Here is a 15711-nt window from a genome sequence, read left to right as displayed (position 1 = left end):
TTCAAATTTAAATGTAGGAAATAAGGAAGAAAATGGACAGTGAGAGGGGAGAAAAGGATAAATTGTTGAATATGTAGAGCATTTATGCAGAATATGGAGATGGTCGCAACCTGCATGGGCTTATTCGCAGAGAAAAAAGAAAGTTACGCTGGCTAAAAGGTTCCACGCATTAAACCTAATAACAACTCAAAATAGAAGAAAGGAGAAATCGTGCGGGGATACACTTTACGAACATTATGCAAATTATATAACGTCGCCACTGCACGCACTCTGACGGTCTCTACGCACAGTTTTCACAAAGACGCCCTAAAGACGAAGACGAAAGGAACACATACGACAGGACTGGCGCTGATGCTACGGTAGCTAATGGTAAGTAAGTGGTAATGGATTATGGTAGCTATACGGTAAACGCCAGTCCTGTCTTATGTGCTTCTTTCGTCTTCGTCCTCAGCGCGCTTTTATGAAAACTGTCGAAATGAACCAACTCGTCCAAACCTAGGTGTGGTATCTATGTACAGTGCAAATGACGTCGGGGTTTGATGCGGGTGATAGTATGCGCTAAGCATTACTTAGGAGATGTTCCGAGGTCTAATGCACTCGCTCGAGAAGTCTTGGTTCCGAGAAAGAGAAAAAAAAAGAAAAAAGGAAACGTCAGTCCAGTGATTTAGCAATCAGCCATCGGAGTTCATCAAGCGTGTGGGAGCAATAGGGCTAGCCATGGGAAGTATCATGCAAGTCTGAACCAATCTTTCGTACGGCCCTCATAAATATTGATTAGACGGACGCGGACAGACCTTAGACGTAAACGACTTTGGCCTCCATGTAGAGGTTTCCCTTTTAAACCTCTGCACTTTCTGTATACAGACCGTAGTATAATAGGCGCGTAAGACCGCCAACAGATGGTTCCTATAGAAAGAGCTAGGAGAGAGTGAGGAACTTTAATGAGAGAGAGAAATGGAGAGGTCGCAGCGTGAGTGATATGACTCTAGTCTGCAACGTACTCAACGCTGGGGAAGAAGTTTCGAGGAACGACAGAGATAGGGCAGGGCGACGGAAGGTGGTTCCTACAGAATGCTTATAGACATGGCCGAGTACTTATCCATGGCCAGTCTGTAGACTGTATACGTACTGACACGCATACATTGTTTTATCTTTCTTTTTCCCGGCGACCATTTCTCACAGGCGAACCACTGATACCGGTTTTCTTGTCCAAAGGTTTTCTTAACACGGAAGCCTTGTATAAGTGTATTACGCGCCTCTCTTTGCCATAACGCTGTCTCGGACGAGAACCGGTGTATTCACCATGGTATGGCCGATGAAAACGCTCTCTCACTGACGGCTAATAGAATATTAGTTGCGTGAGCTATAGGCATTACTTTATCCGCCGATATCGACTTCTCTCTCCTGAACTAAACTATTACATAACACACTCTATCCTGCTTCACTCTTAATCTGCTCTTTTTTTCATAAGTCATTGTAGAGCGACTGACGCAGAAAAATAAAATAAATAGCAACACTAGCCCAGTATGCATATACATGAGTAAGTACACGTTGAAAAAAAAGAATTCCCCCTTTTGGCCGGCCGCTGTCCTTTATCGAGAATAGTTTTACAGGCGCATGACACCTCACTTGTACACGACCAGGTGGAGTACTGCAGTAACCGTGCGTATATAGTTGCCAAGGAGTAGTTGTGAACATAACGAAATAAAGTGTAAAAATACACTTTACAACAAATACCTGCACAACTTCCGCATGAATGACAGGCAGTAAAACCTTCCCAAGGCACAATCGTCAGTCGTGTGCTAACAGACACAAACGAAACAGGCTTATCCGGGAAATGTACCTACATACACACATAATTTCAGCGTAGAGTTACCAAAATACCAATACAGATGCCAAAAACGCTGACCTTTCAACTACATATATATTATTATATCTGTCTGTCAAAAAAAAAAAGACAATGATGCAAATAAAGTCAACAGCGCCGCAGCAGATAGCTCACTTGCCGACAGTCCATGCCGCTAACCGGACAATATATACACATTGTTGTCCACATGCGTTGATGAAAGAGTACTTAGCGTACTAGATGTAGGTCCAAACGCACGGCTCAGTTGAAGCTACGCCCACAGTACAGGGCACAAGCGCGTCCCTGCATGCCTAACTGCACATGAGCATACTTATCACAAACGCCGGTCTAACTATGTGCACACGAAAAAGTATTATGAGAATATGATCACCTTTCGCTGCCCATAACTTGCTGAGCCACAGTCACTCTGTAATAAAGACCTCGCCAAAATAGCTCAATTTCTTATGATTTACTAGTAAAGTAAACAACAATGAACACACTTTGCCTGTAAACGCTCCGGAGGAAACTTTAACCTAAACGTGCTCCGCGAACAAAGCAATCAAACGCTGTTGAAATGGCTGAATCAGAATTTGACGTCTCTATGCGTCTTTGGTGTTAGCTATTTTTTCTCAGCGCTAATTTAATACCTTTGTATCTTGTTTGACAGTTTTTTCTCTTTTTGTGTTATCCTTGAACCCCGGTGTTTCAATTTTCAGGCTTCATTCTTATCTTTATTCGAACTTTAATCCACTTCCAATATTGGTGTATGCGTATTTTGTGGTGTTCTTACTATGTTTGCTGAATTGTTTATTCTTACTATTTTTTTCACATATTCTTGTTAGTGTGTTTCGTGTGCCCCCCCTATGTAATACCCTCTCCAAGAGGGCCTTTAGGGTATTTGAATAAATAAATAAATAAATAAGAACCATGTCATGAGCGTGCTCTCGAGAACTACACCACGTTTCTGCAAAAAGGTTTCCGTTCCTATTTCTCAGTACACCTCCTTCGTCGCTCGCACACGTCTCTAAAGGGAAGAAGACCAAGCGATAGCGCGTTTCAACGTTGGCTTGCGCGGCCACGAAAGGACTCAACGTCAACAACATGAACAGTTTCAGCCATTTCAACGGCGTTTGATTGCTTTGCTCGCGGAGCACGTTTAGGTTAAAGTTTCCTCCGGAGCGTTTACAGGCAAAATGTGTCCGCGCCACTGCATCACAGTTCAGACGTGCGCCGAATAAATGGGTGGGGACATGCCTGGCATAGTAGCTGACCTTTTCTTATCGATGAAAAAAAAAGAAAAGAAAAGAAAAGGATTAAAAGTGGTCCACAAGCAGCATTGGTGCTTCCGCTGAATGGCCACCATTATGTTTAACGGCGGCGTTGTTTCCCGTGAATTGACCGCACTTTAAAGTATGATTGACTTAGCCAGCTTTGGCTATACTGACGACTTTACCCACCGTGTGGAGTTCTTTCTTTTTTCTTTCTTCTGGCTGTACGCAACCAAATGCGAACAAATTATAGAAAATTGGCTGCCTTTATATTATGTCGTCACTTTGTTATTATTACTTTAGAAAGAGCTCGGTTCTAAAGTAAGTGAAATAGTCATTCTAGCTTTCTTTGAAACAAGTCAGAAATATTTTTTTTTATTTTTAGGAGCTGAGGAGTAACTTTTTGTTTCGTACGATGTGGTATTTTTTATGGTTTCATCCTAATTTATGTTTTCTAGCGCTGCTTTCTCATCCACTGCTGCTTTTTCGTAATATCTTCTTTTGCACGTATAAAAACACCTGTGCCCATTTATCTAGGTACGCAGAGGTACCTAAGTATTGAATAGGAGTTATTCACCTTGGTACATCAGTCGGCAAACAATTGTACTGTTTCATGTCGGTCTCATCACGATCATCGTTTATATTTATCGTGAGACGATCGAAGGCCTCTCCCAGTGATTTCGGTTGACACCTGTCTTGCGGGCCAAATTTATGTGGCACCCAGATTACTAATCTGGTCACCGCAGTTTCATTCTCTGCTATGGCGCGCGCAGCAGCAACAACAACATGAAATTCTATGCAAACACAATCAAAACTTTATACAATAAACTTTGGCATGAGCAAAAAAATAATTTGCCATTCATTCTACAAGGAGGTGCAGCATATGTAAATATTATTGTATGACACTTCAAACGTGTATGCATAGACGCACATTTTGTTGTTGTCAGTGCTCTTGCTATATAGATATATATATACATAGCACTATGTAGATTCGAACGACTACGAAAAGAACGCCTCTGGTAGGGGGCCCTAACCTTCGTAAAGCCTTCTCCGCGCACTTTTAATCGGTTCCCGCACCACCGCCATCGCGTGGTCGCTGAGTAAGACAGGTTGCGATTGCGGTTCTGCCGTCCTCTACGGTGCTTAGCTTCGGTCGGTTCCTATTCCGCTACTATTAGAGATAGCGGGTTATCTCCTCTACGCATTGCGGGACCTGTTATAGCTTTTACGTGTAAAGTAAGCAGATTCTTGAATTTTGTTCGTTTCTTTTTTATTTAAAAGGCTTGCAACGCCGCCAAGGCAATATAACAGGGGGGAATATTACAGTATGCAATAAAACAAAAGCCATGCGCGTGCAGAAGAACCGTGCATAAAAGAGGGAAATAAAAGCACGCGAACGCACCCATCAAAACGATCGTTTTCTGCAATAACTGGAACGTTTTCGCGGGGCTGGAAACCCTAATTGCAACGCGAAAGCTTGTTCCATCGCGAAACCATGTCGAAAAAGAAACACGGAAGACTTAAAAAACATTAGTACGACAGCGTAAGTGCATGGTCACGATAGTTTGGTTTAAAGCGGCGTGAAATAATGCGCAAATAGCTATCCGCACCAATATTCCAAAACTATGTGCGGCAAAACAGGTCGAGTTTTATTCTGTATCCGTATTTAGCCGATCTTTCCCAACCCAGACAGTTTTGAATAGCAGGTATACTTGCGTAACTTGCATATTGGTTGTGATTACTCGTCACAAAAAGCGGGCGGCAGGGTTCTCGACCCACGCTAACGTGGCAGTTAAATAAGAAGCGTGAGGAGGTCAGAAACGTAGACGTGTTATAGTATGCTCGGGCGTATACGTACGGTAACTGTCCACGAACTTCTATTACCTGTGTAAGTGGGTGGTACCTTTACATTGCTAACAGGGTGGTTCATTGGTGGACAATTCAGATATATTTTCATATTCAGATATATGGGCTTCAATACAGTACATTAAACGTCTACCGCATTCACTCAAATCAGAGTTCGTCGACCCCTCTCTTTACGCTCTTCGAGGAGTTCCCTTAAACGCGCCACATCTCCTTAATATAATGTTTTAATAATAATAATAATAATAATAATAATAATAATAATAATAATAATAATAATAATAATAATAATAATAATAATAATAATAATCCTTTCCTGCGCGAAATTAGATCCCCCAGTTCGCATAACGGTGTTAACAATTCAAGACGTGCCCGAGCAGTACGACTCTCTCTAGCTAAAAATTGCGAAGTCGACAAAAACAAAAAAAAAAAGTTATAAGGAGACGTCTTTGTCTCTGGCATAACTGCACTTCCGCGTTCGGTACAAATTGAATGAGAGCATAAGTGAGTATTATCCATTCTCAGAGAAAAGCCCTTTCCTTCGTCTGAGAACAGCTTTAAGGCCATTCGAAGTGCGCAGAGAGAGAAAGAAAGAGAGAGGTTTCTCTAGGCTTTAATATAGGGCAGTCGCTGAGGAGAATACATTTCCGAGCCGGAGTCGAAATTCAAAGAAAAGAGCACAATATGGGCCTCCCTCGCAGCGTTTCCAATAACGCCACGTGGTTCGCGAGCCCTGTATATGTATTATAATACGACATTCGGGCTTTCAGATTGTGCATATGCTTGCCTCACCACGTGCCCAGTCGTTTCCTTTCCTCCATTACCTTTTGCGTTCCTACTTCTTCGCTCTGTTTTGAAACACGTGCATGATCTTGCCAAGGACTTGAAGGAAGTGCGAGACACTGTGAAGTTCAGCGAACGAAGGGAGAGGAAATACATTCTCATTGTGCCGCTAAATCTGCGAGTGCTTGGAGTAGAGAGATCCCAAGGTCCTTCTCAAGGGCGAAGAAATTCAAATAAGCGAAGATTCAACTTACATGGATATATCATCCTTATTTTACTACGAGTAAAGAGAAAGTCTCAAAGGGAAAGAGAATATATATACATATCTATATATCTCTCTACTGCGCGGCTTTATTAAGTGCCTGTATTCGTATCCGCTCTGCAGTGGGCAAAGCACGCGTTTCCTTATGCAGAACACGTCGTGGGTAGCGGCACGTGCAGTAATGTGATGATGTTGACCACCACACTGTGGCCTTATTATTTCTATATTACTTTTTATTTTTGCATATTTTTTGGTCGCCGTATTTTCCGGAAGGGCTTCGCTTTACTTTTGTAAAGCGAAAGCTGGTGGCGGTCTCGCCCGTGCGATAACAGCGGCGAGCCTGCGGCCCCGAAGAAACTTCCGGTCACGTGCCTCATCAGCCTACTACGCCGGAACAAAGATGTACGGAAAGTCTCTTTCAATGTTTTTGCATAAAAGAAAGGCGCGCAGTGTCTGTCGAAGGATAGTCGTAATTTGCTATTCAACTTTTTACAGCAAGCTTGACTTGTAAAATTGTGATAATTTGAAGGAAAATTGTCGAAAGTATGCGGGCTTTCGTTTTAGTACTCTCGGTACTCGCCCTCATCTTCCTTTTCTGCTTTCTTTCTTTATTTTTTTTTGCTCACTACATTTTGCAAGTTGGGTCAGTGGGCTTGGGCCTATATTTGTAAAGAGGGAATTAAAGGTTTTTCGTAGCTTTCGTGGTGTGTTACAAATGCGATCGTCTCAGCTATCAGCATTTTCATCCTAAACTTGTTAACTCCGCAGAACGAGCCGAGAGGAGAGAGAACGCAGCTAGTCCCCATCAAGGGTTTACATCCGAGATGCACGACGTGGAAGCCATCGCCGTTTCGTTGCCGTTGTTGTCAAAGGGTCAGTGTTTTGTTGACGTCGTTGTGTCTTGTTCGTCATGTCGAGTCGTCGTATTCGTCGTTGTTGTCTTGTCGTCCGGTCAGCTGCGTACGCGTGTTACCGCTGTTCATGATTTAACTTAAGCTTGTCTTTGAATGGCCGTCTACAATTTTTCTCAAGCTCTTCAGACAACTTAGTTTCGTCAAGGCAGACACGGAAATTCCAGTGCGGAATCCGGATGTCGTCGATCTGCAGGAGTTACTTGACTGATCTGTCGAAAGTAAACAACAAACCGAAACGACGCTTTGATGCATCGTAATCATCATCATCATCATCATCATCATCATCATTATAATCATCCTGGCTACGCCCACTGCAGGGCAAAGTCATCTCCCACTATTCTCCAACTACCCCAGTTATGTGCTAATTGTGGCCATGTTGTCCCTGCGAACTTCTTAATCTCATCCGCCCAGCTAACTACCTGCCGCCCCCTGCTACGCTTCCCTTCTCTTGGAATCCAGTCCATCGATGCATCGAATCCGATGCATTCTTGCTTATTAAAACCTATTCGAAGAGGCCAATCCGACTGGAAAAAAAAGTTCCGTTTAGGTATATTAGTTAATTTAGTTTTGCTTATACTGGCGTTCGTAAATCTTTCTTCATAGACGAGATGCTCAGGTAAGTAATGTGTCATAACTAAGTCCTGTTATCCACAGCCTTCAATCAGCGGTGATATCTGTAGTATCCTGAAGTCTGGTCCCTATGGGAAGTTCCGTGATTATTCGCCGCGTTAAATCAGTGGCTGTGGCGTAGTGCTGCTCAGCATGAGGTCGCGGGTTCGACCTCTGCGGTGGCGGCCTCCTTCCGACATAGGCGGAATGCAGGGGTACTTGTGTGTTGCACAGTCGGGAGCACGTAAAGTAATCTTAAGTAGTCAAAATCGATCACAAGTCAACCCTTTACGACGTGTCTCGTAATCAGATCGTGGTTTTTGACTCGTAAAACCCCAGAATGTAATTTAATTTTCAAGTTTCATAACTGGAATGTTCTAGAAGTTCATTTTTTTTTTCGTGAGCTTGCAGCTCCATTCACACGCACAGAAAAGTTCTAGGCACGAAAGCGTGATTAGAGATTCACAAACAGGTGCTTAGAGTGATAACAGCTCTCTCGACGTCCCCCGAGCCTGTCTGCGTGCTTTCCCGCTCAAAGTCTCTTATTGCAGAGAAGCCTGCTTTCGCGAGTGCTTTTTTTTTTTTTCTCTCTCAGCGCCCTTATTACGAGATCGAAACTCTAACGTGCGTCCCGCGTACCGTAATACACATGTCGTCGCCTGAAAAATAAAAGTAAAGTCAACGGCGTAAAATTGAATACGTTAACATCCTAAGCCGCCCCCCCTTATTACGTCCCGTTTCCTGAACGACTGTGCTGCTCGATAAACTTCATATCTTGAAGCCCGAACTGAAAAGAAAATATTTTAGACGCATTTTCTGCGTAGGCGCCGCGCTGACGTCTTTGCGTCGTCGTCAGTAATAACGCGACGCCGCGTCACGCCAGAAGCAAGATTTGCGCAAAAGTTGCACCGTGAAATTGCGACATTTACGATGACGGCATGCGGCTGTACTTCGTCACGCGCGAAATATGTCAAAGCGGAGCGCGTTCTGTGGTTGAGAAGGAGGCGTCAGCGAAATTCGTCGTGCTTCCATGCCTGCCGATGTCGTCTGGTGCGCGTAGCAGAAGTGCGTCGGAATATTGTTTATTGCGAGATCGACCGAACTTCACATGCACCTAGAATTAAAGTACAAGGGTCCGCATAACTCGGAAGAACGAAGACTGACATAAAGATGCACTTGAACGAATAATCCCCGAACCAGGACCTTCTTCTCGCCTAGTCCCCAAGCAGCGGTCCGTAGCCGTCTCCTGTCTTGAAATAAAGGCGCGTTCATTCATCTACTGTGTTTTGGGACTTAGGAAACGGATTCACGCGATGGACGTCTGAACGGCGGAGCGATTCAGCGATGTGTGAATCAGCGAGTGAGTGCGTCATCATAATCATCATTCATTATCATCATCAGCCTATTTTCATGTCCACCGCAGGAAGAAGGCCTCTCCTAGCGATCTCCAGCTAGTATGTCTTCCGCTAGCTTATTCCAACTGGCGCCTGGAAATTTTCTAATTTCATGACGTCATCCCGCATAATTTACTGCCATCTTCGAGTGCGCTTCCCTTCTCCTGGCACCGCAGGTAATATATATATATATATATATATATATATATATATATATATATATATATATATATATATATATATATATATATATATCCCGCGATGGCGGAACGGATATCCTCTACTTCAGTCTTTAAAGCCATAGTGGTTTTCGCGACCTAGATGCATTGCGATCGATTGAATTAGGAGCACCATGATTTTAAGAAAGTAGTCGTTCACATTTATCGGGGAACCCATTGTACCATAGACTTTTGTGATCGACTGAACCGGTGGGAGCACTAACAAGGTTGCTCATAAGCATATGCGTAGGACACAACTTGCACGTGTAATTAATACGTATGGGCAAATTTTATAGCGCGTACTACACTGTTACAACGGATGTACTACTATTTATAACTAACTAATTCTTAAATAATTCATTCTCTTATTTATGCACACAGCAACATTAAACGGCCCTACAGTAACAGCTGTAGTTATGCACGTCGGGTGCTCGTAAAGTAAGGTTCGTATTTCTGCATTAGGCTGCGCGGTAAACAATGTAGACGTGCCGACTGATTTATTCTTTGGCCAACTTTGTTGGCCACTGGGGATTACTGTCTTAGATGTCTTAATCCAGTAAGATATATAACTTTACCGGAACTCGCTGCTGTCCGGGTTAGCCAACCGCGAGCGAATTGAACGAAGCCGCCAGACGGTATCCTCGAACCAGTCGCCGTCGCCTCTCTCATAGCTCCCTCAAGAAATAAAGTTGAAAATATGGTCTTACTCAAAAACTTTCTCCTAATCTTTTCTTTTCGTTTCTTTTTTTTTAACGAAAAGCGAGAAGCGGGCCTCATCAGAAGAGCCTTGCGAAATCCATCACTTTATCGTGGCAGTGATCGAAACCCTGGACGTTTCCGTTTCCTCTTGTTTTTATCCCTCTCTGGCTTTATCGTTTCCTTTGTCCTTCTTTTTTTCTTTCTTGCATAAGTGTCGACGCTGGTCCACTTTCTTCGTCTGAATGTGTATTTACGTTTTGGTTATTTTGTACTCTTCAGCGCTAAACTTCCCTCTTCCTCTTTGTACATAACTGTCTTTTTTTTCTACTTGTGGCCCTGTTTCTTTTTCAGCTAAAGTGCTCGCCTCATTTTGAAGCACGATCGGAGTTCTACTGCTATTTCATTTTCTTAGTACCATACTTTTCAAGCATGGTAATATTTTTCTTCTTGGCTGTTAATCAGCAGCAACGCGCGCAGATGGCAACCAAGCCTGATGCGGTAGTGCTTACGGAGAATTTCGCGTAGGTATGATGCGCAAACGCGGAAGAAATTTGCTCGAATGCGGTGCAATTGGGACGACGTGAGTTTTCGATACGTCGAATGGTTTACTGTTATTTCTTTTTTTGTTTGTTCTTTTTCTTTTCTTTTTTGAGAGCGGGAATTCAATGTCCCTCTGTGATTGTGATGTAAATGACGTTACGATTGCGAGAACCGCGCGTATAACGAGTTTCCGATTTAGTGGGGGAAAGTTTCCTAATTTCGGAGGAAAGAGATTTATACGCGAGATGTCAAGAAGTTGAAATCAAGTGAACGACATATGGAGACGCATCGCACTACAAAGTGGAAGAGTGGGCGTTGTACAGCGGAGACTTCTCATGCCTGACGTTTTGTATTCGTTTCTATATATCCTTCCGCAGTCGCCTGCCCTTCCCTCTGGCCGCTCAGCTCAAACCACTTTCTCCTTCTAGGCTGCGTCTTTTACCTTGCCCTCGGTTTGCTCGTCGTCTTGAATTTCCATCTCCCACCTTCCCCCGTCGTTTCCCTGGATTCCTCTCTCTCTTTTTTCTTATATTTTTTGGGCAGCGCTTGGAAGTAAAAGTGCATTTCCGTGACGAGTCGAGGTCCAGTGGCAATCCTAGAAGCTTACATGTAAATTGACTTCATTGGGAGCCTGTGGAAAGGAATTCCCAGTAGCGATTTAACCAGAAGCGATGGTGGGAATGAGGCTCCGAAGTAAAGGCGAGTCAATGACGAATCGCAAAAGAAAGATGAGAAAAAAAAAGGCCCATCAGGTTATCGTGTCGACTTGGAAATCTCTGTTTGGTGAAAGTTTTCTAGCAACCACTCTTGACACTGCAGCAAGTATGCTGTGAGAACCATTTGTCATTGGCTAATCGTCATTGTTAACATGTTCACCGTCGCGACTGGCTACCATAAGGATAGCAAATGAAGAAATGGGCTTACTTCTCGAGTTATATAGACCTAGAATCAGCGGGGGTTGCAGCTCTGGCCGTTAGACAGCCGAGTAGCAACTGCTACAAACTTGTTACTTCACTTCTCGGACAGCAGGGACGGCTTCTAGCTCGGCCCTTACCGTGCGAAGCAATTAGACACGTAATCAACATCCGTGACAAGCTTTCGCATAAAATTTTAAGCTATGGGGTTTAACGTGTCGAAACGACGCAGCGGGTGTGCAAGGGATGCAGTAGTGGGGTGCTCCGGATCAGCTTTGTCCACCTGGGGCTTCTCTAACGCACACCTAAATAACGCCACACGAATGTTCACGAGCGTAAGCACTGCTCTCGAACATCATCGCACTCCGTCGCGCGAATAGCTGCAGCCGTGCAATATCTGCCTATCGTAGCGAGAGTATTGCGTTCCGCCTGAATTATGCAGACGCGATTACGGCGGCGGGGCTTTCATCTGGCCGTAGAGATAAAACGGGAGGTAGGGGAGCTGCGAGCCGCGAGCCGCGCGGTACATCCAAGAGCGTTTTCAGTCTTCGGTGCCCACCCAACGTATGTAATAGTACTTTTGGTTCTATATTAATGGGCCACGAGTGGTCGCTTCCCGCTTTCAAGGCCGCCGCGGAGGCGGCACGCTCAAAGAAGCAATGCCGGCCTTCATCCAACCACTCTCTGGCGCATCACACCCCTGCCTCGCACCCCCCCCCCCCCTCTTTCTTCCATCGACTTGGTAATCTCTCGACTGCCTTCCCCGTATGTTCGGTTGAGAGGGCTACGGCTTGTACCGCTGGCAACTTGCGAGAGGACCGTATAGTTAGCGGAAAGCGTGCAACCGTGTCGTATATAGCAGCTCGGGTGTTTCAATGCCGTATATACCGTGGGGGAAAGGGGTGTTGAGGGAGGGGTTGGGGTGCTGTTCCATATGACGCCGCTTGCACGAGTCGGCCCGCCTAACGCTGACCGAGCGACGTTGCGGGGCTTAGTCGATATATGCTAATGGCGGGCGCCGCGGAATAGCTAACGAGACCATCAGCGCCCTGCGTCGGCGCCAGGGGTTGGCAGCGGAAGAAGGTGATTCTTCACGCGCACCGAGACTGTGGCCGGTGGTCGGCCACGCTGTACGCGCACCGCACATCTCGCACGCTATGGTTATCTGGCCTTTCGCCAGTTGGCAACTTCATTTTCTTTCTTTTATTTTTTTATTTTGCCGGGGACTACGCTTATCATACATTGTGGGTGAACGCCACTCTGAACTGGGCTCGAGTGGTCGAATACGGTTCGTCTTTTATCTCTTTCTCTCTCTCACCCACCGCGTTCCTCTCTCAAATTGTCATTATGTGCGGACAGTAGTGCGGACAGCCGTGGTTGTTCCGGCTATCGTAATGTCGGGAAACGGGAAGGGAAGGGGGCAGATGAGATGGCTTTCCTTCTTTCGAGTCTTTGGGATGTCTGTCACAGGTAAGCTATGGCGGCTAAGTGGTGAGCGCGTGACCGCCCTCCTTCTCTCTGCCCCCCCCCCCCCCCTCTCCTCTACTTGCCATCCTTACAAGTTTGCTTGCTATAGTTTTACTTTCTTCATCACTTCTTCGCCTTTTGACTTAAATATCGGACCGTAGTTCCGGCCAGCAGGGGCGGTGTTGGTCCGGCCTTTTTTGGCCGGTGTTGGATGCCCGATCCTTGAGACGGGGTTGATGATGATGATTGGGGGAGGTCAATTTCTCACTTGTCTTTCTCTCTCGTCATCTTCTTCTACCGCAGTTCTTGCATCTAGATCTCTCTAAGACGGGACCTTCGTGTCGCGGGCATAGGAGCCGAGGTTTAATGCTATCCGCAGACAGCATACTCGGGACGGAGCTGGCCCGGGTGTCACCGGAGGTCGTGACTCATATCGGTCCGACGACGGACGGCAGACCCCACTGGCGACAAAGCTCGCGTCCGCCTTCCCAATGGCACGCGGTAACCGAGTTAAGCCCTGGCTTTGGCCAGGGTGAGCGTGAGGCACCCGAAGACCGACCGCGTGTCCGACCGGCGTTTTTTTTGGCGTCGTCACTCCAGTAGGAGTGGGGCCGACGTCGAACCGGCCCACCACGACCACTGCTGTACCCGGAATACCTTCGGGTTGGCCTGGGAAGTTCCATCCGCTTCCATTCTTGTACTCATCGTTTTTCGCTTACACACTGAGGTTCATTTGCCAATCAATGTTTGAGCACCATTCGTGTCTGTCCACGTGTATATGACCTGTTTCTGTGTACATACACTGTTTCTGTGTACTTATAGCGCACGAAGAAAAAACACGAACAGCCACCACGTAGCCCCTTTCATGGCCGTCTTGAAATCCTTGAACGACTCGTCGCCCGTTGAGGAGAAAGCTCAAGCGACGCGTCTTACCCAATCGTTGGCGTTGGCAGCGCATGCTCTTTGAAGTCCAGCACGCGTACCTCAGCGCAGTGCTTCAAAGTGCAGTGCCCAAAAGAGGTAGAGTATCATCTCATCATTAGGTTGTAAACATTATCCTTTATTCAAACTTTGAATGCAGACTCATCGATTTTGATATCAGAAGTGGCCAAAACGATATATCTGTGTGGGTGCAGCTGGGGTCGCATCATCTTGGAACTAAACAGTAGGAAATGGCGGTGAAGAGCGTTCCACTTCTTGAAAGTTGTTTTCTCACCGTCTATATTCAAGAAAGCAGCTCTTTATTAGATTTTATTTTTCTCGTGAAAGCTCGAGGAAAAACGTAAGCGCCTCCTTTCTTTCAATCACCGCTGCGCGTCGCATCGCACGATTGTGCAAGAAGTTCTGCATAGGTCGGAGGTGGGATGTGCGTACCAAGCAGCGCGAGGTTTTGTGGCGTTGTACCCACATTGACACCGCTGAGGATGCCATCGTCTAACGTGCGCACTGCTATTGCGCCGTTTGGCCAAACCGAACCTTCACAGTGGCGGTCAGTTCCAGCTACTCCATATAGTAACGACGGAAAAAAAGCCTGGCTTGCATTGACAGGTCCGGCGGGCAGTGCGCGGTTGTTCATGAACAAAGCAAGTTTTTGATGGAAAAATAAGAATGAAGAAACAGAACTTATATATATAATCTAGAGCGCGTATTCACAAAAGTTCTTACGGTATCATTGTTCGTAAGACAAGCTTTGAGTCAATCCTGATGCTGGACATATGACTGCCGAAGGCGACCAGCCAAAGGCAAAGCGCACTTAAGAGCGGAAAGCTGCGGAAATGAAACACCTGTTGTAGCAGCCTAGCTCTATAATGATGAAAGCACAGCGAAATATGAGCAGCCTTAGTTTAATTCTTGCGCTAAAAATGCGATTGAAGATCGCGGACTTAGTCAATATTATGCAAAATGCATAAACTCTTAGAAAAAGGAGTTTACACAGTATATAGCCTTATAATAATTTAATCGACTGATCTGCTTTCTAAAGGAACTTATTCTTTTGTCTTTAAGGAGGAGATAAGTAATTGATAAGTCTTAATCTTTTGCTCTTTTGTGAGGCATGAATGCAAGTGGGTTCCTGACAGAAAGTATGTAGAGTGCAGTTGACAACAAGTGCAGGTGGGTTAGGTAATTAGAAGTCTGTTGGCATCCTACAGATTTCATAAGAGAAAAAGAAAAGATCTCATAGGCTTTCTATAGAAAGCCGAAAAAGAACTGATGACATTCCACCTAAACTAGTCCTTTGTCGTCCCTTTAGAAGATTCTTCTCATCAAAATCAATGAACTCTGACATTTTCTCATGACATCGCTTTAGATTGGAGACAGCGCAGGGGGCCAAGCAATGGCGTCGAACAGAGAGCTTGCCAGTGGAACGCGTTTTCGTAATTTTCACGAGTTCGTGTTAGGTTAGGTTAGCCTGGGGCTAGATCAAGTCAGATTAGGTCAGGGGGCGCGCAACCGTTCCACTTCGTGCTCTAACGCGTCGCTTCGAAGTGCGCCCTCAGTAGTGCGCTGGACGCGGTGCGCTAATTCTGCGCATAAGCAGTCACTTCGCACCGCCAGAGTTCTCGAAAAACTACAAAGCCCTCGACAGTTAAAAGGAAACAATAAATGAAGCAAAGACGCCTTCGGTTAACCTAGAAAGACGTTCTCTAACGCATGAGGAAGTTCCGCAGAGGGCTGACCTTCTCGAGGTCTCCTTATGCTTTGCGCACGGTCCCGCGACTTTGACTTTTCGCGATAATGGAGGAAAATTGAGTGGAAGATGGAGAGTTATAATGGAGCTCTCGGGCCTGCCTGCCTGCCTGCCTGCCTGCCTGCATGCCCACCTAGCGATTCTGGAAATAGCGTGAAGGTGAGAACAAACGACAAATTTAGAAAAGAGAAATGAAGGGAGTTCGAAAGGAGGACGCAGAAACCCCCCCACAAGGCGCGCGTGCA

At 45.5% G+C, this 15711-nt stretch overlaps 1 protein-coding gene across 1 annotated transcript in view; it reads right to left on the bottom strand.

Moving 5' to 3' along the window:
* The window catches only part of LOC126548455 (uncharacterized), a 255240-nt gene that overhangs the window by 127503 nt on the left and 112026 nt on the right, over positions 1–15711 (bottom strand). The window lies entirely within an intron of this gene.

Source organism: Dermacentor andersoni, chromosome 3, assembly GCF_023375885.2.
Source record: "Dermacentor andersoni chromosome 3, qqDerAnde1_hic_scaffold, whole genome shotgun sequence".
Lineage (NCBI taxonomy): Eukaryota > Metazoa > Arthropoda > Arachnida > Ixodida > Ixodidae > Dermacentor > Dermacentor andersoni.
Note: the sequence above shows the minus strand (reverse complement) of the source record. Positions and strands in the feature narration are given on the sequence as shown.